The 21729-nt window shown below is 48.4% G+C and overlaps 1 protein-coding gene and 1 long non-coding RNA gene across 4 annotated transcripts in view; both read right to left on the reverse strand.

Annotated features, from left to right (window-relative positions):
* Positions 1 to 21729, reverse strand: part of IGDCC4 (immunoglobulin superfamily DCC subclass member 4) — a 79386-nt gene that overhangs the window by 57077 nt on the left and 580 nt on the right. The window lies entirely within an intron of this gene.
* LOC116217107 lies at positions 4050 to 9369 on the reverse strand. The gene is made up of 3 exons (XR_004161105.1): positions 9285 to 9369; positions 7124 to 7219; positions 4050 to 5996 (listed from the first exon to the last, which is right to left on the reverse strand). It is a non-coding gene; the product is annotated as an uncharacterized LOC116217107 (long non-coding RNA).

Consider the following 21729-nt stretch of genomic DNA (forward strand, 5'->3'; position numbering starts at 1 on the left):
CTTTTCTCCCAATCTATTTCATCACTTCCTCGCTCCCACTACCCATCCATCCACTTTTGCTACCCATGCCTAGTGAAAAAAAGGCAGCATCTCCTGTTGAGCAGCAAAGAAACGAAAAAAGAAAAAAAACAAAAAATAATAAAAAAACCCCACCCACAAAGCAGAGCCTTGCAGACAAACACAGGCTGTAAAATCTTTAAGGCACAGTCCCTGCCAGCAGCAGCCTTCATTCCAGATCCAGCGCAGGCAGCTACAAACCACGTTAAAGCAGCCAACATCTCCTTCCCAATGCACGCATCTCAACGCACAGCCAAAAACAACTCCTGTATCTCCTTTCCTTTGCACCAAGTGGAGGCAGAAATTCACTTACTATTGAGCAAAGAGGAAAGAATCAGTTCTCCTTTCATGATTACAAAACTGTAAATAACCAGGTGAAGTGTGAGCTAGCTACACAGCAAGGTTTGACAGATCCCTGACATGCAATTACTTGGTCAGAGGCAGGGCCCTCAGAGCAGTGTTTTCACATCAAGAGACGCATTACTCCAAGCCCATAAATCTGGTGGCAGCTTGCACTCCGTGTCTGAGTCCAGCACAACTCACCACTGGCCTCTGTATGCAGTTATTTCCCTGCCCTGGGGTTAACCACGCAAAGCAAGGAGGAAAGACCTACATAAGTGAGATGCTTGTTCTGGTGAAATTTTGGCTATCAGCAGTAAGCGTGTCCTTGAGCTCTGTTACATGGCACAAGCAAATAAAAGGTTACTGTTCAACAGGAGACCAGTAGCTTTGTTTGGAGATGTCCCAGCTTCAAACATGGCTCTGCCATTATATCACCAGACAAACCCATCTCGGCTGGGCAGCACAGCTTTTCTCTAGCTGGTCACAGCACCTCCTCACCACGGCCACAACCTTACTTCCATCCAGCAGCCCCTCACCACAGCCACAGCCCTCACCCCACCCCAACGGGCTGTCCCAAAGACAGACAGAAAGGCAGGGCCTGGGGGAGATATACTGCCTTGTTGGACAAACCAGCTGAGCAAGAGGAAGCCAAGAAGGTTTAAGCACCTGCAAGGTCTTCTTCAGGACTGAGCCAGGCACAGCAGACATCAAGCCAAGCTCCAGGCACTGTCAGGCTGCACCCACCACATTCACTTAGGGCTACATCCAAGCAGACAGCTTCACATACCCCAACACCTGCCCACTGAACCTACTACGTCAGCTGGCTCAGTAGAAGAACCTCTCCTACTCTTGAAGCACCAAGACCAAAAACTGCTACTAGTGGCACAGGCATTTGACATCCTGCAGCAGAACCCAGACCCTCACCTACTGCCACAGGAACCCCAAATTCGGGTGGGATTCCACCAGTCCCAGGTCCCAAGGCACTACTGGCTCTGTAACCTACCCCAGACCATTCTGACTGGCAATTGCAAGGTTTAGACCTTCACTTCAAGTGCAGGGCAGGCATCTTTAGCACAGCTAAAACTTAAGGCCAAAGCCATTTAAGCAGAGCTGCTGACAGCCTCCAGCACCTCTAAACAAAACCCTCAGTGCCTCTAACCCAAAACAAATAAAGTTGCACTGAGCCAGACAGGACCCGTTACAGCACAGGCTGTACAGGGAGATTAATACTTCACAGGGAGCAAAGTACAAGGGTTTCGGATCTGACACACTTCCAGAGCTGACATCACTCCTGGCTCTTGGCAGCCAGAGATTTTCCTGGGGAGCTGCTGTGTTGCAGGTCCCACAGGCTGGAGTCTGGCCAGCACGTTTCCTATTCCACACACATCTGGCACTTTGGAACCCTTGTGCACCTTGCAGAGCTGCAGCCAAAGAAAACCTTCCCAGGAGCGAGGAAAACAGCTCAGGCAGCGCAGGCAGAGCGCTCGTCGTCGTGTGTGTTCTGTAGGATACGGGGCTGCAGAAGGGCTGCTCCCCGCGCCCCACATCCTGCAGGAGGTGGCAGGCATTCAAGAAGGCAGTTTAAGCCTCTGTGCTGTCACCCCTCTTAATTTATGTATTTATTTTGGATGCTGAACTTGCAGGACTCAACAACGCAATTAATCTCATTTAAGTGGGAGCGAACAGCACCGAAGAAAAAGAGCAGTTATTACTTAACAAAGGGCTTTCCTAACTATCAGCAAGTCAACTACTGTGCCATTGTTCTGCTGCAACCTCACCTTCTGCTGATGCTCTTCAGACACTCTTAGAGCCACAGAAAGACTTTAATTTCATACTGTCTAACTCAGAGAGCAACTGTACTTCAGTGCATTCTCGCTGCAGAGCAAACACTCACCCAGGCAGCACAAGGGCTCTCAGACCATCTCCTGTCACTGACGGCACCACAGCCTTTCCCAGCAGCCCAGCACTGCGAGCAGCCTGCATGCAACACCACAGGGGCAGGGGAACAGCAACAACAGTCCCTTCCTACAGCTCCACTTCACTTAATTATAGACATCTTCACATCTAACGGTTCTTTACGAGGCTTGGTGGCTTTGGGACATCGATCCTAACCCATCCACTTCATAGCAGCCCATTATTATATTTTCACATGTATACAAAGCCCTTCCATTTAAAAGTTAAATTAATCATAATTCATCGATCTGTTGTAGCATGCTCTAAATGCAGTTCTCCCTAAAGAACCATGCTGGGCAAGAGCCCCTTGGCTTTGTTCTGTTCAAATTCCTGCTTAAAAACATGAGAGCAGAAGGGATGGCATGAAAAACAACAACACTATCTGAAACAAATGCGATGTCACATTGCTGCTTACAGGCTGTATCTGAAAAGCCTGATTTTATCTAAAGCTGTAATTAAGGTAAATAGGTTAATGACTAGACTCACTTAGATAAAAGCAAAGGCTGCTGAAGCCCCTGGTAAATGAATATCTGTATGTATAAATATCACATACCAGGCATCAAAGAAATAAAGCAGTTGAAAAGGTTTCCATCTAAGTGTTTTAACGATGCTTCTGATGCTCCTATTGCTGAAGCCAGCTGCAGCTGCTCCTTTCAAGCCGAGAGCACAGCCACTGACCTGCAGTGGATTGTCACCCTGCTGACTCTAAGGTGGCCTTAGAGTCCAACCACTGAAGGGCAGAACTGGTTTCTAGGAAGGACCGGATGCTCTCATGCTTCTGTGCAAGATCAGGCTGGCCAAAGCATCTACAGATTGCAGCGACCAGTAGGGATGAACACAAAACCAGCTCTCAGCTGAGCGTGGGTTCATCAAGATGTGTGTTATTCCAATGCATCCCCTGCAAACAGATAGTTCAGAAAGATTAAGCAAATCAATAGCACTAATAATTTATTCATTGTGTTGAACTGTCAATAGCAATCATAACACTAGAGTGCCTGACTCTTACACGAAGGTGAAGCCTTTCTATTTCCTTCTCTCTGATCCCAGGAAGGCTTTTGAAACAGCAGCTGAAGTCCAAAGCGGGCTCTGCAGAAGCCTCTACTTCAAGCTGTCATCCCTGTCTTTTCATAAGCCAATGAGACAGAGCTGAGATGACCTCTGCAGAAGCTGCTGCAAGCGTGGGATGCGTGGTGAGCTCAGGACAGAGCTCTGGGTTCGCATTCATACATTTACAGTGTAGAAGCATATTAAAATTACAAGCTTGAACAAACACACTGGAACAATAACACATCAGAGTCCTGTAATTGGGCCCTGAAATATACTTAGCGAAAAATACAGACCAGCTGCAATGTTGGAAATGCTCCTAATGCAATCCAAGGTAATTATTGGTAACAGACCATCAAACAAGTGCATTAATATGCTCTGATCAGAGGGAGAATCAGATGGGCAGCCTGGCACAGCAGCCTGTACCTGCAAATTATGTAAATGATTGGAAAGAGCAAAGCCCCAAAGCCCTAGAAACACTAACTGTAATGAAAGTTATTAAATGCTATTTTTGTTATCCGCTGGTGTTAACATTATAGGGCCCATTTGCTGAGGTAACTGTAATTTTGCTGCTGAGCAGCAGGCCGAGCTGAATAAGCCTGAGATTTGCCATTTTAAAGGGCTCCATCAAGCTAAAATAACTGCCTGGGATTTGCATGATTTCCTGGACAACATTTAAACACTTCGGCGTTTTTTCACTGATGTTCGAAAGGAAATCCACTCACGTTGCTTTTGTTCAAGGCAGAAGTTCCTGTTTTTATTCCATGCACACGTTTGATCTGCAAACATCATAGGAGAGTCTGAAAGGATCTCCTGTTACAATATTATCTATTTCTGCACTTGAACTATTTAAGTCAAGCGTATTTTTAGGTCATACTTTCATCTTTCAATGCTTGAGAAAGCTAAAAACATGCAGCACGATACAATCTGCAGCAATGCCTCTTGAGAACATCAACTAGAAAGTAATATTATCAAACAGAGGACACAAAGCTCTTTCACCTATGGGCTACAATTACAACTCAAGTAGGTTTTGTGCTGTTTTCCTCAGTTAGCAATTTTACATAATCCACAATATAAATAAAAACACACTGGATGGAACAGCATCCAGAGAACGCATCATCCCTCAGTTCTTCAGCACCCTACAGAGTAGCACTGTGCTCAATTTCAAACCTTGGGTGAAGAAGTGAAGACACAGAGGAGCGACAGAGCACGAGGATGTGCTGCAATCAATGCAAACAGCCCCAAGAAGCAGGAGGGGACACAGCTCAGCAGCGATATCCACACACACAGGATGCTGCAGCCCAGAGCGCAGCCAGCTCTCCTGAGCGTTTCCACTATTTGCATCGAGCTCAGAAAATTAAAATGATATTTTACGGTTAATGGTTGGAACAGGACCTGTGAAGTCCTCCTCACAGCCCCATTTACAACACAAACGCCAATGACAGAGCAGCAGATGGTCAGAAACACTCCCCCAGAATATTCAGGCGATTCTACTTGAATCCATGCCCAAATCATTTAACCTTAATGGATTCTTTCATTAACAACCAAAGAAAGGGAATCTGGTTGCCAGGACATTAAAATCACTTTTTCAATTACACCGTTATAAAATCGAACAAATTAGCTGTAATTCTTAGCTGAAGCCTAAATGAAAGCACGACTTTATGAAAGAAATGAAAATTGATTTGGATTAGCGGGCATCGAGGGCTTTTTAAAAATTAACAAGATTCTTATGACTTCATAGCATGGATGGATTAGCTGGAGGGTTTGCTGCCCTGTGTTTGGTACCTGCCAAGGCACCACAGCTGGCCCTGCTGCATTTGTTACAGTGGGTTCTAATCAGACCAAGGAAAGAGGATGCAAAGACGGAAGCTGAAACCCAACATGTGGGGAAGCTGGGCGGTGCCCAAATTCACCTGTCAGACCTGGCCCGGCTGGGTCTTGGCAAAAAGTAGGGAAATCAGAACCTCTCAGCTGTAGCAGGACATGGACAGCCGGCTGTATTACTTTGCTTGGGGTGCTCTCACTCCAGGATCAAGGCAAAAGTGCATTGGATGCTTCACAAGAAATGAAAAGCAAGCCCAAGATACTTGCTGCAAAGAGCACACAACCTTAATGCAGACTATTTAGAACCCCCTCCTCCCCCCCAAAAAAGAACACCAAAAAACACAAAGCAACAGGTAAGGGTAACCATGAAAGTCATTCAAAAAGGATAAAGGAGCTGTACCACTGGGCACCAGATACAAGGGAAGTACAACACAGAGCAGTGGGATCACACTACGAAGGAGGAAAAATGATTTTCGTATATTACAGTTTTAATGAGACATTCGCTGATCTGACAAACCCAGGAAACCTAAGGGATGTTCTAGAGAGCCACTCTGCTGCAGTGGAGGTGAAAACAGAAAACAAACCTTCAGGATTTTATACGTCCACTGGACCAAGTGTTGAGGACTTATTTTTTAATTAAAGAGGAAGGCAGCACTGCTGGAAACAATTCTGAGCAGGACTGAGAAAGACGGGATGTTCCAGCACACACTGAACCCCACACGTCTCCAGGACGAAGCAGTGCTGGGAGCACCTGGCAGCTGGCAGAGCTGTTCCCTCTGTAAGGTAAATGCAGCAGAATGTTTCAAAACCATTTTTATGAAATCTTGCAACACAAGGCACTTTCAATGATCCCCCTTTACGAGTTAGCAATTCATATTTAGTTATTTTCACTTTTTATTGCAACACGGTGGTTGACAAAAGCTAGTCTGAAAAGTTAATCTTTGGACAATTCTGAATGTTATTTCTTTGCCATAACCATGCTGATTTGTCACCCTGCATCTGGCTTCCTGATATGCCACAGGGTATGTTCCAACAAGTACAGAGCTCTTCCCTCTGAGCCAAGCTTTGTAATGCAGCCCACAGGGCTCCACGTGCTTGTTTGCAGTTCTTGTATTTAAGAAAACGTAAGAACACATTTTAATGCAGAACCTATCAAGCTCCACGTGTCTGAGAAATCTCTAGTGAGCTGAAAAACAGAGGACCCTGTGATTTTCTGATACAACAAACAGCAGGTTTTGGCATAGTAGAGTAGCAACTACATAGCCAAAGACACTGCAAGCAGGAGTTCATGTCTTGCCTGGGTTTGCTGTTTGAAAAACCTCAAGGCAGAGCAGTTTAAGAAAGGACAGCCCCCGATGAGACTATCCCTGCCAGTGACCGCTCTGCAAGGCAAAGCAGAATGGCTTCTCTGAACTGATGCTTGAGGCTGAAGGTAACTTAAGCAACATTGCTTTACTTTTACACTGCTGCAATGGAACAGGAGAGTGCACTCATCAAATTACTGGTGCTTCTGCTGAATGGCAGCAAATGCTGGGTAGGGAACAGTAATTTCCAGCTAAAAGCATTGGACCTTCCTGACCCAGCCAGCCAGCACAGATGAGCACACTCGACCTTACCTGGGAAATCTGCCCTCCTATGCTCACTGCCCACTGGCAGAAGCTGGCACTTCTAACCACACTGCACACACACCAGTACCTCTCTGTCCATCAGCTGCGATTTAAAAGTGCCTATGGGGCCTTCTGCATGTCCATTGATTGTCTAGGAGAAGCAGCTTATTATTGTAATTATTAGTAACAATTATACAACTATTATATATGTTAATATATGTCAACAGAATAAGAATATTAACATATTCTCTACAGGGTATTCCACAGAATTAATGAGATCTAGTAATGAGACTAACCTCTCTGACATCTCACTGATGCTTATTTCTAAGCCAGCAACTGAATTCAGCACACATCTGCTCAGGGAGAGCACTGGGCTGCAGCTAACTCGGTACCTGTAGGTCAAAAGGGCACGAATGCCAATGAACAGAGGTTTGTGTCTCACTTGGAACAGTGTTGGAAATGGTAGACATGCATTTGCTTGTTAGCTGTGCTAGCGAGCTAGTACCCGCTTCCACAGGAACTGGCAGACAGCTCTGAGCAAACCCCGTCTCCAACCACACCAGCTGTCTGCTGCAGCGAACGCCAGTCAGCCCCCGAGAGCTCTCTGCCTTTGTCATATTAATTCAAGCGCTTCACAGGGCCGTCCCTATTTGCAGTCCCACCTCTGCTCCAAGACCTTCAAGCTTGGCATGCTGCAGGATGAAGGAGAAGACTCCAGTGCTGTCACCAGGACACAGCTCTGTGAGCGCTTTTAGCAGGGCTTCCCATCCTCTGACACCTTCCCATTACTCTCAGGAGCCAAGGAAAGAGAAACAAGCCCTTTCCAATGCACTGAGATCAGGGGCAGCCCTAAATCCAGAGAAGTGCTCTCAGGACAGCCTCAGGAGCACACAGACAGGACAACTGCAGTGCTATTTTGCAGCCTGCCTCGCTTCCTCTGCAAGGTGGGCAGCTCTGGAAGAGCAGACAGCTCACATCATTTCAGCAGCAGACCCTAAAAGCTCCTACTCTGGTGCAATGAAACCAGCAGCAAAATTCCTCCAGACTGAGGATGGAGGACTCAGCCCTAGAGAAGTTCAGAACAAAAGCAGGAGCAGCATCTGCGCCTCACCCATGAGACACGTAGCACATGATGCTGCCTCCCAGAGAACGATTTCAAAGCTGCTCATCTTGCAGCCCCCACCTCCGGGCCCGCTTCTGTTCTACATTGGGTATTTGCATGGATACAAAGAGCCCCATCTCTCAGCTGCTCATCTCCGCCTGCTGTGTACCCTTCCCCAGCAGAGGACAGACTACACAGAAGGCCCGTTTGCATGCAGACAGCCTCCAAGGAGCCCTGCAGAGGAACAAAGTGTGTGAGCATTTCACACTGGGAAGAGTTCACTGGGAGATGTGGGGCATCTTCAGGGAAGGTCAGTGTCTGAGATCACGCTGAGAACACAGCCAGCCAGGAAAAGCCCCGTGAGCCCTGCTACCCTCAAACACATGGAAGTGGGCAGGGTACAGTCAACAAGAAACTCAGCCTCTCCACAAAAGGACAGTGGTTACAGCAGATTAAGAACCTCTCTGAGGCTCTTGGCCCTCAATCTTCCTGTGATTTTTTGCCCCTTTTATATACACGTTAGCACTGTCCTGGCAGGTCAGTTCTGTGGACGCCCAGCCAACAGGGAGGCTGCCAGCACCCAGCTCTGGGTACCCTCGGAGCGTGAGCCAGACAGCACTGTCAAAGGGCAAAGAATACACTCTGCAAACAAAGCCTCTTTGTTCCTCTAATTTTGTTCCAGTTAAGTCAGTTCAGCTGTTCCATATAGCCAGTCAAAAACATTCAGCATTTCCCAAAGTATTTTAAGACTTCAAAGTTGTAAGTTTTGTTTTGACACTTTAAAACTGCAATAGCTTTTTTTTCCTTTTCAATTTTTTTTTGTATTAAAAAACAAAGCTGTTTAATAAAATTAAGCTTTAAAACAACCGCTGCTGCTCTGCTTTCATCATGCCTTCAATTAAAATATTGTTTCTTGAAGACAGATAATGACTTCTGAAAGAAAAAAAAAGTGTTACACTGAGAATGTTTTCAATGGATTCCATTTGTTAAAACTTACAATTAAAACCAAAATCCAAGTGGGACAGGCTCAAAACCGGGGCACTGTAAGTTGGCCCATGTCACTTTTCTGAACTTAGCACTTTCCAGCCTTAAAGGAATGTGTTTACCCCCCAAAAATAAACTCGCATCCATAGCCACTTCTGTTATCCTTGCAACAGAGGACCCTCTGAAAGAGCCACATTCGCCCTCGAGGTGGGACTGTGACCCTGAGGGAGGTGGGGAATGGCTGCTGAGGGACACATGAGTAACCACAAGCCCCTTGAGTCTGCATGGAAGGAGATGCTTGCAGTTATTGAGGTTCAACAGAAGCAGTAGCAAGGGTGAGCACAAGCAGCTAACAGCTCTCCAGCACTCACCCATGAGGAAAATGCAGGAAAAGCACTGCTTAGATGAGTGCCCGGCAGCTCAGCAGACGGGAGCTGATCAGGAGCAGGCTGTTCCAGAACAAACCTTCCTGCATAACCCCGGCAACAGACCTGACCTTTTCATCTACAAAAAGCAGTCAACCACTGCTGAGCTCATGAATGTGGGAGATCTGCCCCTGCAACTTGTTTTGTTAGCAGCAGCGGGGCCAAGGCAGCACTGACAGTGATTGCCTCCTGTCAGGAAAGAGCCGAACAGCTCAGGGACCAGACCAGGGCTGAAACCAAAGCTGCCCCAGCTCTCCCTGCGTAACGTGGGTGCTGACACTGACCCCACACCAAACCAGAACTTGCGTCTTCAAAAGCAAAGAAAAGAAGGTTACAACAGTGCTCTTCTGCAAAGCTGTAAGCATGGTGGGCATTGGGAAGCAAGCACACCTCTGAGCACCTCTTACAGGCAGTGCTGGGATGGACTGGGCCGGGCCAGCTTCGCAGTGCCAGCAGCACAGGCACTAATCCCTTCGTTTTGAGGCCAAAGCTCCGCTCACACAGTTCACAGTGCAGCCCACAACCAGCTGTGTCAGCACAACCCAGAGAGCAGGATCAAGCAGCCGTGGGGAGGGAGCTTTTAAGCCCGCGATGCTGCCAAATGCTTCATATCACAGCTCTGCCTATTTGCATTTCTGCCTTGGGCCCCATCTGTAGCTTCCCATCCATGTAAAAGCTGTCCCCAGGGAGAAGGGAGGCCACTGTCCATTTGTTCAGTGCGTCTCAGGCGCATCCAGTTTCAAATGAAGTAGGTGGTAAAACTCCCAGTGCTAATCTCTGCAATGCAATTCTGGAGCTTTTGGCACCTGGGGGCAAAGAAAAGTCCGAATTGCAAAGCCTGGTCCAGCGGCTGTACTCAGGCAGTGCCAGCAGTGCCTCCCAGCCCTCTGGCAGGCAGTTCTGCCTCTTAACACCTTCAGCACAAGCACTCCACTCTTCTCCACTTATTGGGAAACGCTGATTTACACTTCAGTTGTGGTGATCTTGTAAGGTAGGTCTCCAAATGCAGCCTCAATTAAAATCAGTTAGCAATAAGAACATAAGGAACAAAATAAAATATGGTTACATCCCATGGCAGAAGCCTTAATGAGCTGTATTTTTAGCCCTGGAACAACCTGAAAGCCAGCGCTGACATACTGCAACACTGAAGCTATGTCACCGCAAAGCTATTTCATTACAAGCCACAGTTCTTCTTGCAGACAATTTCTTCCATGAGCCCAAATGAGTTGGTGCAAAGTTTGCCAGTATGCACATGCGTATGGCAGCCAGAAACGAGCCCGGAATGCCATTTAAAACTGAGACTCAAGAAAGAGAATCCAAGAAATGCAAGCGACCATCCCTTTCAACACACACATCTCAACAGAGGTCACTGCAGTGACTTGGAGCTGGAAGAGGGTCAAGGCACCATGCAGGCGCCTGTCCGAGGTGGCACCCAGGCTCCACGCTGGCTGCAAGAGCAGAGGAGCTCAGGCTGAGACCACACATCCTCCTCATGGGCCACCTGGTACTGCAGCGATGAACTGCCCCACACAGAGTGCCACTGAGCTCCGCACCAGCCTCGTGCTGCACCTGAAGCCCTCCCTTCCCCCTGCCCCTTAGGGAAATGGCAATGACCTTTCTGATTTAGTACGACAGAGCAGCTCTGACAGGCTGCAGGCTGGGCTGGAAGCAGCTGAACATTTTCCTGTTCCAAAGAATTGTAGATCAAAAACCTGATCTGGATGAAAAGCTCATGATTCAGACAGCACACAATAAGCATGGGGTAATGTTGGTCGTGCATGGTTTGCAGCAGTTGTAGTGTGGATGGCCTGCAAGCCTGAATCTCCAAAGACTTCAGTGGCTCTCAGCCTGCAGATAAACTGTACCGTGCTCTTCTGGAAGCTGCTCACCCCTGCACAACTCTGGAAGAGCTGGAGTGAGAGCACCCACGCAGTCCTTATCTCCCTCATTAGGAGGGAAAGAAGTTGCTCAAGGATCTAAAACTGGCAGCTCCTCCGAATGAGTTGCAAAACCATCTCAGGAAAGGGTTGTTATCTGCCAGCAGCCCAAACCACTCCTACCCGCAGGATAATAAAGCCATTAGTACCAGCAATGAGACTGTTACAGTGTTGTTTTACGTGGCTATAATTTAACAGTTCCTCACTGTTTACTTAAGGAAATCTCTTGAAAAGTCTATAAAATTATACACTCTTGATACAGTCTGAAAACATTGGCATACACAGGGATTTCTGTTCTTTAATAAATCCCATTCCCAAACTAGTAAACACCAGCTTATAGGAAACATCTCTTGTTTATTGAAACTAAGTTGCATGAAGATATTTTAAACAAAAGAAGGTGGGAGGCTGAAAGGAACTGACAGATTATGTTTTCCACTTTCATTTTGCCTTGTGTCTAAACAAACAGTTCCTAACAGCTTTGTTTTCCAAACCAACTTTCTCCCAGCTGCTGCCTGGAGCCTCAGAAAAGGAAAGCGATGCTCAAACCCTGCAAGAGTTATTTGACTTCACGCACTCGCTTCACTCAGCCCTCAGTGTGTGGATACACAAACCATGGGGAGCATTACCAGGAGGAAGCAATGGCCTTGCTGAGGCTGGAAGACTTCAGCTACAAAGCAACAGCAGCAGGGCTCAGTCAGAGCCAAGGCCACGCAGGGGGCACAGGGGCAACCCGCCGTTCGCTGAGCTCTTGTGCCAGCTTGGTTGCCATGGGACCAACCTATTGCCTCCCAGCCAGCCACGATGCACACCAGCTTGGAAGAGGGCTCTGAACCCATACAACATAATTAAGGGCAGCACAGAGACACTGACCCAAAGAAGATCCAAGAAACTGTGTTACAGTTGAGCACATCTGATGTTTCTGTGTTTTTCTTTATCTGAAAGATCAAAGATCTTAATCATCAAAGATCTTTCTCATCCCTCTGCCTTCAGCTGCTGATCAAGGATTACGTTCCTGCCCTCCTCTCCCTTCTTGCTACACGGTTTAGTGTTATTTAGACTGCACATATCTCAGAGCTCCTTGCCTACACAAGAGATGTGACAACGCTGCTAAGGCTTTAGGACAGGAATAGCTGTCGTGTTAATAGAACTTTGACCCCATTTCATTCAAATATCAGAAAATTCCTCAGATTTGACCATAAATGGAGATATGTCTCCATCAGAACCCCAGAGATGCTGTGCAAACACATGGCTCTCACAGCCTTCACACACACATCACTGAAACTTGCCCCATCTAAGCCTCCACCACAGGTTACAGGCTTGTTCCGCATACTCCTAAAAAGAAAGAAGGGAAAATGCCAAAACCCTCCATGCCTGGGCTGCCAGAGTTATGCACTGAGAGCTTCCTGCCCGGGCAGCTATCAGCTTTATAGCCACAGATGGGGCTCAGCCCATGTGCTCCTGCAGGGAACCCCACACAACCAGAGAACACTACTCATGCACCAGCCCTTCTCTCCCACCCCAGCACAGCAGCTAACTCTCCCTGACAGTACAAGGATTTTACTGCTACTCACAGCACAACTAAGGTAATTAGGCTGAAATCTTCAAAGCCCTGCCATTGCTGTTGGTAATGAGATTCTGCAGTTCACCTGAAAATAAAGCAGGGATATAAAGAATGGGCTTTACTTGCTCCACCAACAGCCTGAACTCTGACTGCAGAGCCATGAGCCCAACAGCCTGGTCTGGCTTCGAGGCCACTCACAGTAGCTGAGAAGTCCATGTGCAAATACAAACCTTCGAAAGAAGAGCATTCATACAAAGAAACCAATGGCATGACACATTTGCCAGTAAAACATAAGCTACAAGACAAACTGATGTTTTAATCAGTGACAGCCCTTTTATCTTGCTGTGTTCCGTGCAGAAAGGTGGCACATCACACTTCTACTCTTACCTGAAAAACCACCTGCCAAGAGAAAGGGCAAAGAACCCTTTTGCTGGGGTGATGCTACTCTGACACACATCCCAAGCCACATTCATTCCTCAAACTGAGCTTAAAGCTTTCATAGCGAAGATCCCAGGATGTATTTAGAATTATTAATTGTATGTTTTTGTTGGAGGTTCAGTCTGGAGTCTCTGTTCTGGACAGGTGTGCAGGGCTACAACACAGAGCACATACAACACTCCTATCACAAACAGCTCCAGTCTCAGCTCTAGCAGATACTGAGAAGTGTGCACATTCAGCCCCGTTCTCTGCTCCCCCCACACAGCCCACTTGTCCCAGAGCCCCAGGAGTTGCTGCCTCAAGGAGCTGCAGCTCTCATGTGCTGCAGTTAGAAAGTCACCTACCCCAAAAAGAGAAGTCAGGCTCCTGAAACTCCTGCCAGCTCTCCTGCATTTCCCAGGTAATTGCTCAAATCAGGAATTAATGAGAAATAATGAGCCAGCACACAGGGGAAGAGAAGACAATTCAGAACAGCAACAAAGAAAACTAATGAAGGTATGCTTTAATAGCTCACTGTATCACCCCAAGAGGCTTCACCTCTGCAGGAAGACACAGGGGCCTTGGCATGTGCACCAGCCCACACTGCATGGGAACACAGAGGAACGTGGCAGGGCTCTCCTTCCTTCTGCAGAGCATGCAGAGTAAGCACAGGGCTCAATCTTGCAAGTCCATCACCATCCATGAATGGCCTCTGGGAACTCAAGTCGGTCTGTGCTTCCTGGCCTGGCTGCAGCTGCACTCTATGACATGGGCTCCATTCCCACACGCAGACCAAGCCTGGCCTTATCTAGCTGCACTCCTCTCCTTCTAGTTATCTCTTAACCAACAAAGGCATGTTATCAGTACAGCTGGACAACCAACCCTATGTGGACAATACCAGATAAGAGGGAAGGCTTGAGAAGGAGACATAAATTATAAAACGTGAGGTGCTGAACTGTTAAGTTGTTGGAATTTCCACAAAGGGACAACACCATAAACTACCCAAAGACTTGATCACTGCAGGACTTGGCATCCCCTTGGCGCAGCTTCTCACATAGATCAGCTCTAAAAGATAATCTTCAACTGTGACTTGGAGAGTCAGTTATGATTGAGAACATGAGCCGTAGAGCTCAGGGACCGTACTTAGTTCTATCTAAACAAGAGAAGGAAACCAAATTTCACAGCCTGTCCCAAAACCCCTCACACTTACTTTGCTATTTACCTCTCCAACATCAACAACACATTTACCCGCTGTCAGCATGAGCTTCTTTTCAGAGCCTGTAAATCTCCACATTTTCCAAAGCTGCAGTCAGTTGAAGCCTGACAGTTTGAGGACAAAGCACTGAAGGAATTGGCTCCGTCTGCAAACACATAAGACATGCTTTCAGCTCCAGGTAGAGCACAGTACAATGCCTGGGGACTGCCATTCCACTCTGGGGTCCCCCTGCACCCACAGCATCCATCCAAGGTGACACTTCTCCCTCTGTCCCTGCACCTGTGCTTATTCCACTTACCAAAACTAAGACATACCTTTAGGCAGAGCCCCAGCAGAGCAGAGAGGTTCTGCCCCTGCACCCCAAACTGCTGGACAAGCTCTATGGATGAAGGTTGCTGTGGACCAAGGAATACAACCTCATTTGCTAGTAAAAACAGATTTATTTCCATTAATCTAGACTAATCACTGCTCTCTCTCTCCTAATGAGGCCTCGTGTGCCTCAGCACATAGCATCAACAGAGGAGAAATCCTCTTCTTCAGAAGCAGGCAACTTTGGGGCACTTTGAATGGCGCCTTTCCCTTCTTAAGGAAGATAAGGATGAGGATGGTGCCCCTCCAAAGAGCCTCTCATGTTCAGGCCACTAACAGCCGTGCAAAATCTCTTTGACTTTATCCAACTTTTACTACTGCTGATCAGGGATTAACATTAATTGCGCCCATCCCATATTAGCCAAGGATTATTTGTGAGGCATCAGCCTATAATCACTTGTGTTTTCCAGCACAGACCTTATGCACATCGCTGGGATAGCTAGCAGGATAATCCCAGTCACATTTCTAATGAAATCTACATAAAAACTGCACATCCACACCCTTGTCATTCCCTTTCCAAAATACCTAATTAGTTCAGCTCAGAGAACGCCATAAAAATTAATACTGTGAAATTTCCAGTCTAACAAGTTTCTGGTGAGAAAAAATATTCCCTACAAGGGCAACATTTTTTTGTTTTTTTTTTAACCATAAACTTTAAAATATGCAAACAAATAATTAGTCCAGAGGAATTTTAATTTACAGGCCTGCACATACCATGCACACACCGTTGGGTCCGGTTCCCGGCCCCATGCAGGAGCCACACTGAAGTTTGGCACGCAGCAGGGAACCAAAGCCTGCTACCCAAAAGCAGCAAGATCTCACCAGTGTTTTCCTGCTTGTGATGCACCACGGCTGCTTCAAGCAGACAGCCAAGCTGCAGCAGACTGACACCAGAAAGCAGCTGCTGCAATGCGCAGGTGACATGGCCAAGGGAGAGGGCAAAACTCCTGTGCTCCACCTACACCAAAGTGCTGGCAGAGGACATGGCAGAAATGTTATTTGGTGAAAGCCGCCACAGGACTGAGTGTTTCTCTATGCTGGTGTAACTGGAATGACAAACTACAGGTTGTGATCCCAGCAGCGACAGCAGCATTTCTGTTCAGAAGCTTTATGGAAGCTGCACGATGAGCCCTGTCTCCAAGTTTCCTGCAAGCAAGATTCTCCTGCAAAACCACAAAGTGTGCCTCAGCGACAGGCTGCCTGCTCACCAAAGCAGCTCTCAGAGCTGAGGTCTCTGCACCTTTCCCTCTGCATAGCTCCAACCCAGCTGTGTGGCCGAGCTGAGGCAGCAGGTGTCCTCAGGACTTATGGGGCGGAATCACAAAGCCAGGCTCTGAAGTGAAGAGGCGCAAAAATCCGCTCTGCTCAGCAAACACCAAGCTGCTGGGAAAAGCCAGGCTGTTCCTTGCACTGCCATCAGCTGCAGGATGGCAAGCGGGTGAGACCCAAGTACCCACACGCATTCAGCTTAGTGATGCACGGGTTAACAGGGAACTCAATCAGAGCACACACAGGCAGGCTGGCACACCAGCACTGCCTTCATAACCACCGATAAAGCACAGCTCACTGCATGCAGCCTGCGTGCAAGTGCATGCTGCTGAACGAGGACACCAAGTAGCTTACCGAGGGCTGTGGCAGGCGAGCACCCACTTCTAACAAAACAAAACACAGAGTCAGAAGAGTGATGCTCTTAAGGAGATGCCCTTGCTTAAGCACCAGCAACACACCCTGACTCCCACCGCCTGCAGAAGAGCAAGGCAGCCGGACTTCACTAGCCTTAAAGCTACAGACATGTCCCACCGTATTAAAAAAGAAGCACAGACTGATGGCTGAGCCTCCTGCCCTTGTGCTCAAGTTGCTGAAGCCTTTCACCCCGCACTTAACTCCCTCTGCTGCTAAACAGTGAATCCTGGCAGCTGCCATGGGCAGTAAGGAAATGGGAAATGATTCTCTGGCAGCAGCTGGGAGAAACTTCCTCCTCTCCCCACTTTGCACGTAAAGAAAAGCCCACAAGAGCACTTGAGGTACTGCTGCCCGCCAGATTTCCAGCAGCACACTCTCGAGGAAAGCTTGCAGACAGGGAATCTGCTTCTGAAGGTGTTCTTCAGACAGATGACAGTTGACTTGGGGAACTCATCTCCTCCATGAAAAGTTCTTTGTTTTCAGTGCGGAGAAAGAGTACAATGGAAAAGAAAGAAAAGTTGTATTCACTGTGACTCAGGAAAAACTGAGCTCAAGGGTTTTGATTAATATTTTGATTTCTCTGTCAAAAGCTGCAACCAGCACTGACACAAACAGCTGGCTAGAGAGCCTGGGGGTGGAAAGGGGCGGGAGGGTCAGTTGCACCGCAGCTTCCAGACACTTCTCTTTCCATCACAACAATTGCCATTAATGGCAGTAATTTACACGGCTAATAGGTAGTGCTATGTTTACAAAATCATTCTTGGGAAGAAGGACCTAAACAATTCTTGCCAAGCCAGCAAAGGCACTGCTGTTGGATCAGATGCTGCATTTCTTTTTTCCCCATGCAGCATAGCACTCAGCACACACAGAGCTGTGCCGTGCCTCCTCCCGCTCCAGGGGCAGGATCAGCCCAAGGGTTCTGCAGCAGAGGGTTCCAACCCAGCAGGAAATGATGGAGCAGCAAGCCTGTGTGCCCAGATCCCCCACCCCACCACCATCACAGCCCCAGGCGAGTGCCGGCATCTCGCACACCAGCCTTATCTCCACACAGTGACAGGTTCCGTCACATCCCAACCCTCTGCACATCGCCCTGAACATCTGCTGATCCCTGCCCTCCCACCCTCGCCCCGCAGTGAGCTGCACGTCTCCTGAGGAGCTCACTCAGTGCTTTGCCCAGAGCCAGGCATGCCAACGTGACAGGCAGGGCATGGACACAGCGCAGGTGCCCTGGGTCAGCATGATAAACAGGAGGGCTATGTGAGACATCCTGGTAAAGCAGCACCGGTATTTCCAGAAAGGCAAGAGAATGCCGTGTCACGGGACATCTCCGGAAAGGTAACAGCATTACAAGGCACATGTTTCTCACTAAACTCCATCATCTATTGACAGCCATTCAGGAACTCTCAAGCACAGCCAGCAGAACTGAGCAGGGCCTGCCTTGCGTCAGCTCCAAGTTGTGCCAGCCTGCTTCCCTTCTCAGGACCAGTCCTTCCTGCTCCATTTCCCAAAGCCTTACACTGAACAAGGTGGGAAGCACCCCAAACCCAAAGGGAAAGTGGTTCCAAGGTCTAAGTAATAGACAAGAGCGAGGAAGGAAGGCAGAGCAAGAGAGCAATGCAGACCCAACGCAGGTGCAATACCGGTAGACTTTAGTTTTCCCATCAATTTGGACGAAGAACAGCCTCTCAGGATGCTCAGATTTCATTATACACCTTTAATACTAACAGCCTGTCCTCAAGAAACCCTCCCAATGGGACATCTTGGAAAAAAATGAAAAAACCCAAACCAGAGAAACACAGAATAGACCATGCTGTTCCACGGCTCCGTTAAATTTAACAGGGCAGTACCCAGCAATTCCATTTACAATGCAGACACAGACTTTTAAATAATTTCAGAAGATTTGATATTAATGTTCCAGTGGAGTACGGCAATTGCTTATCATAGCAGCCACAGAGTATGTTTATTATCCGCTGACATAATAAACTGCATTGTGTTACTCTCTGCTGGACTCCTCACAGAAAGCAGATCCCTATCGCAGCAGCAGGATCCTGAGGATTAAGGGCAGATCTGCCTCACAGACACACACCAAAGGCGCCGGTGCCACCAGCAGAGCCCAGGCCAACACCGTGGGCTGTGCCTGACCTGCAGGTCCTACTGCTGTTTGGAAGAGGGAAGGCAGACAGACAGACACAAGGCATGGCCATGTCAGTCTCTTTCATACAAAACCAGCAGACAAATCCTGCAGACAACAAGTCCAGTTCTGCTCCAGAAAGCAACAAAATTGCACCAGAGTTGATTTTGGCCCAACTTGTACTTGGCAAATACTGATAAGAAGGATTTACCATATCCCTTCCAGTATTACAGCTGAATATAAAGCAAACATTTGCTTCCTACAGATAACAAAATGACTATGATTGCTCTGGGTCTATAAGGTTAGGGTTTCTTCCTACACCCAGTTCTCTGTGTCCCAACAAAATCCCCTCTGTGAAACATCAGCCTTGGTCCTCCTGCAGGTACCCACTCACCTCACGCAGAGATACAGCCAGGGATGGGCTTGGGATGGATTCCAACAACAAATTACAATCAGATTAAATATTAATTCCCATCTTAATTATGTAACCATGACAAGGCTTAATGGTTGGGCAGTCATTTAAACAGGAGAGAAGCGTGTAAAGAGTGCAAGCAGCATCTCTTACTCTGCAAATGCCTGAACTCCCGGGATTCTTTCCCAGGAGTTCAGCCAGCCTTTGGGAAAGCAGCTGTGAGGGAGAAGAGTTCCAGCCTCCCAGTGAGTGATACAGCACCAGAAGTCAGCTCGGAGCACGAGCCAACCAGGACAACGCAGCACCCTGCCTTCAGGGCACTTACATGCTGACGATTAGACAAGTACTGAGCACTCATTGATGGATTTTATCCTCTCAGCACTTTGGACACACAAGAGAGAAGTGTGCAGCACCGTTAGTTGTGTTAACCCTGAGGATACCAGAGCAGATGAAGCAGCTGGCCTAAGCTGACATTAGGCACTTTAATACAACATCCCATATGACACCACAGTTTCCAGCACAATTCTTAACTGCAGGTGACCCCAGTGCACTGGGCTACCAGCATACACAGGGACAACCTCCTCCCTTCTTCCTCAGGGAAATGCAGATTGCCAAACTCTTCCTTGTTGAATTATTGCTTACGCCACTTTGAAGCTGCTCGTGCACCATCCACGATGCTCTCACCCCGCACCGGGCCCCCTGCGGGGGATCAAACTTTGTGCAGCTGTCAATGGAAAGCCTGCTGCAGAAAGTGGGAGAAACATCAGAAAACGAGCTGGTTCTGCCTCACTTTAGACTTCAAGGTAGCAAAAGGAGAGGGCATTAAAAAGAGAATAGAAAGAACTGCCTCTCCATATGGAGCAGCAGGGAGAACAAGAGCACAATCAAACCTGAGCTGTTTCTCTTTCAGCCTCACATGCCGACAGAGAAACACCAGCGGAAACACTGTGCACTCTGCAGCAGCCTCAGCCATCACGGTTGGAAACATGACCATCCCAACAGCCACAGCAGGCAGCAGCAGCTTCCAGCAGGAGGAACGTGCCCCAGGTACACACCACAGTCACAACTTCACTAATGTACTGTCCTCAGTGCAGCCAGCGCTCCGCGGGGCAGGGAGGTGTCAAATAAATGGAAAAACTGGGGACTGTGCGACTCCCTTTCCCCACATGGCTCATTCTGCCTCCTCATATCCCACTCTGCGGAACCCACATGCAGGGGACACCCTGTGAACGCAATCCTGAACAGTAGCAATGCAGGCAGCTGCCGGCCCTGAAGGGCTGTGGTGCCAAGAGGAACGCGACGGGAAGGACAGAACAAACCAGAGCTCAAAGTTCGGTGATGTCAAAACAGAAAATCTGCTCTGCAGCAGCAGCAGATGGGCTCAAGCACAATCGCAGGTGACACAGCTCCAGATGTATTTCAGCGGATCCTTCTGATAGAAGGCTCAGCCTACTTCCCACTGCCACATCCCCTGCAGAAAGCTCCTTGCCAGAGTACACCAAAGAGGGTTTTCTTCCCCTTAAACCCAATCCCACAGGGAAAGCCGCCTCTGAGCAAAACAGACAGAGGGCTTCCAGAGCCTGGCTCACACCCCCAGCTCGTACAAGCTGGCACAGCTGCCTCCACGTCCACCCAACAGGGATGGCTTTCTAGCCTGCTTCTCTCCAGAGCACTCCGTATCCCGCAAGCCTGGAACTTCAGATCAAACCACGTAGGCTTTGGGATCAGATGTGTGCTCTCCCAAAAGCGTTTCAACCCTCTGCCAAATTAGTTTCAGACTGAAACGCGTGTGTGTTTTTCTTTGTGGAATCAAAGCCACCTGTCGGGAAGCATACCCGTGATCCGCACGTCCGCAGGCTGCGTGGATGGGCACACGGCCCATTGTTGGACAACACACACCAACAGCATTTGCTGGCTGCCTAATCGCTGGTAGAAAAGCAGAGAAGGCAGGGCTGCAAATTGCCACAAAGCTTTTGAAGTTTGCTTGTTGAAGTGGGTTTGGAAACAATGTTCCCCTTCTAACCTCCTCTGCTTTGAATTACTGTGCTCCACCAGCAGCCCCAGGATGCGCTTTGCTTGAACAGGGGATGGCTCCCAACTGCCCCTCCTCACCTTAACCCGCAGGGAGGCTCAGAGCTGAGGGACACACACACACACACTGGTGACGATGGGATGATTCCGTGGACCATTATTTGCTGCCACCAGAATGCTGCACCCTCACCAGGCGCTGCGCTAACCCGCACAGGACTCTATGCAATGCTCCAAAAATAGTAATTATAAATACAAACACCTTTTACCACACTGTCTTTCTCCCCAAAAGGCTGTCTTTGAAACCACAAATTAAGACATTCTGTCGAGTCTGAAAGCATTGAAAGAAAAAAGAAAAACATCCAGCGCCACAGGGCTGAGCTCCCGCTGCCACCTCCTCTCAGAGGGGACACGCACAGGGCTGGAGGCTTTAGGAGAGGCTCTGCATCTCCTCAGTGCTGCGGATGCGTTCCCAGTGGATGCAGCGGGCACTGCCACGCACCCCCGGACCGCGCTGCCAACTCTGCCGGACGACGCGCAGTCCGTGCCCGCGCACGGCGCCTTTCACGCAACCACCGCAACGGGGACGAGACCCGGAGCCCTCCGTCAGCCGGGCAGGCAGCAGCTCGGGCGGGTC

Source organism: Meleagris gallopavo, chromosome 12 (assembly GCF_000146605.3).
Source record: "Meleagris gallopavo isolate NT-WF06-2002-E0010 breed Aviagen turkey brand Nicholas breeding stock chromosome 12, Turkey_5.1, whole genome shotgun sequence".
Classification (NCBI taxonomy): domain Eukaryota; kingdom Metazoa; phylum Chordata; class Aves; order Galliformes; family Phasianidae; genus Meleagris; species Meleagris gallopavo.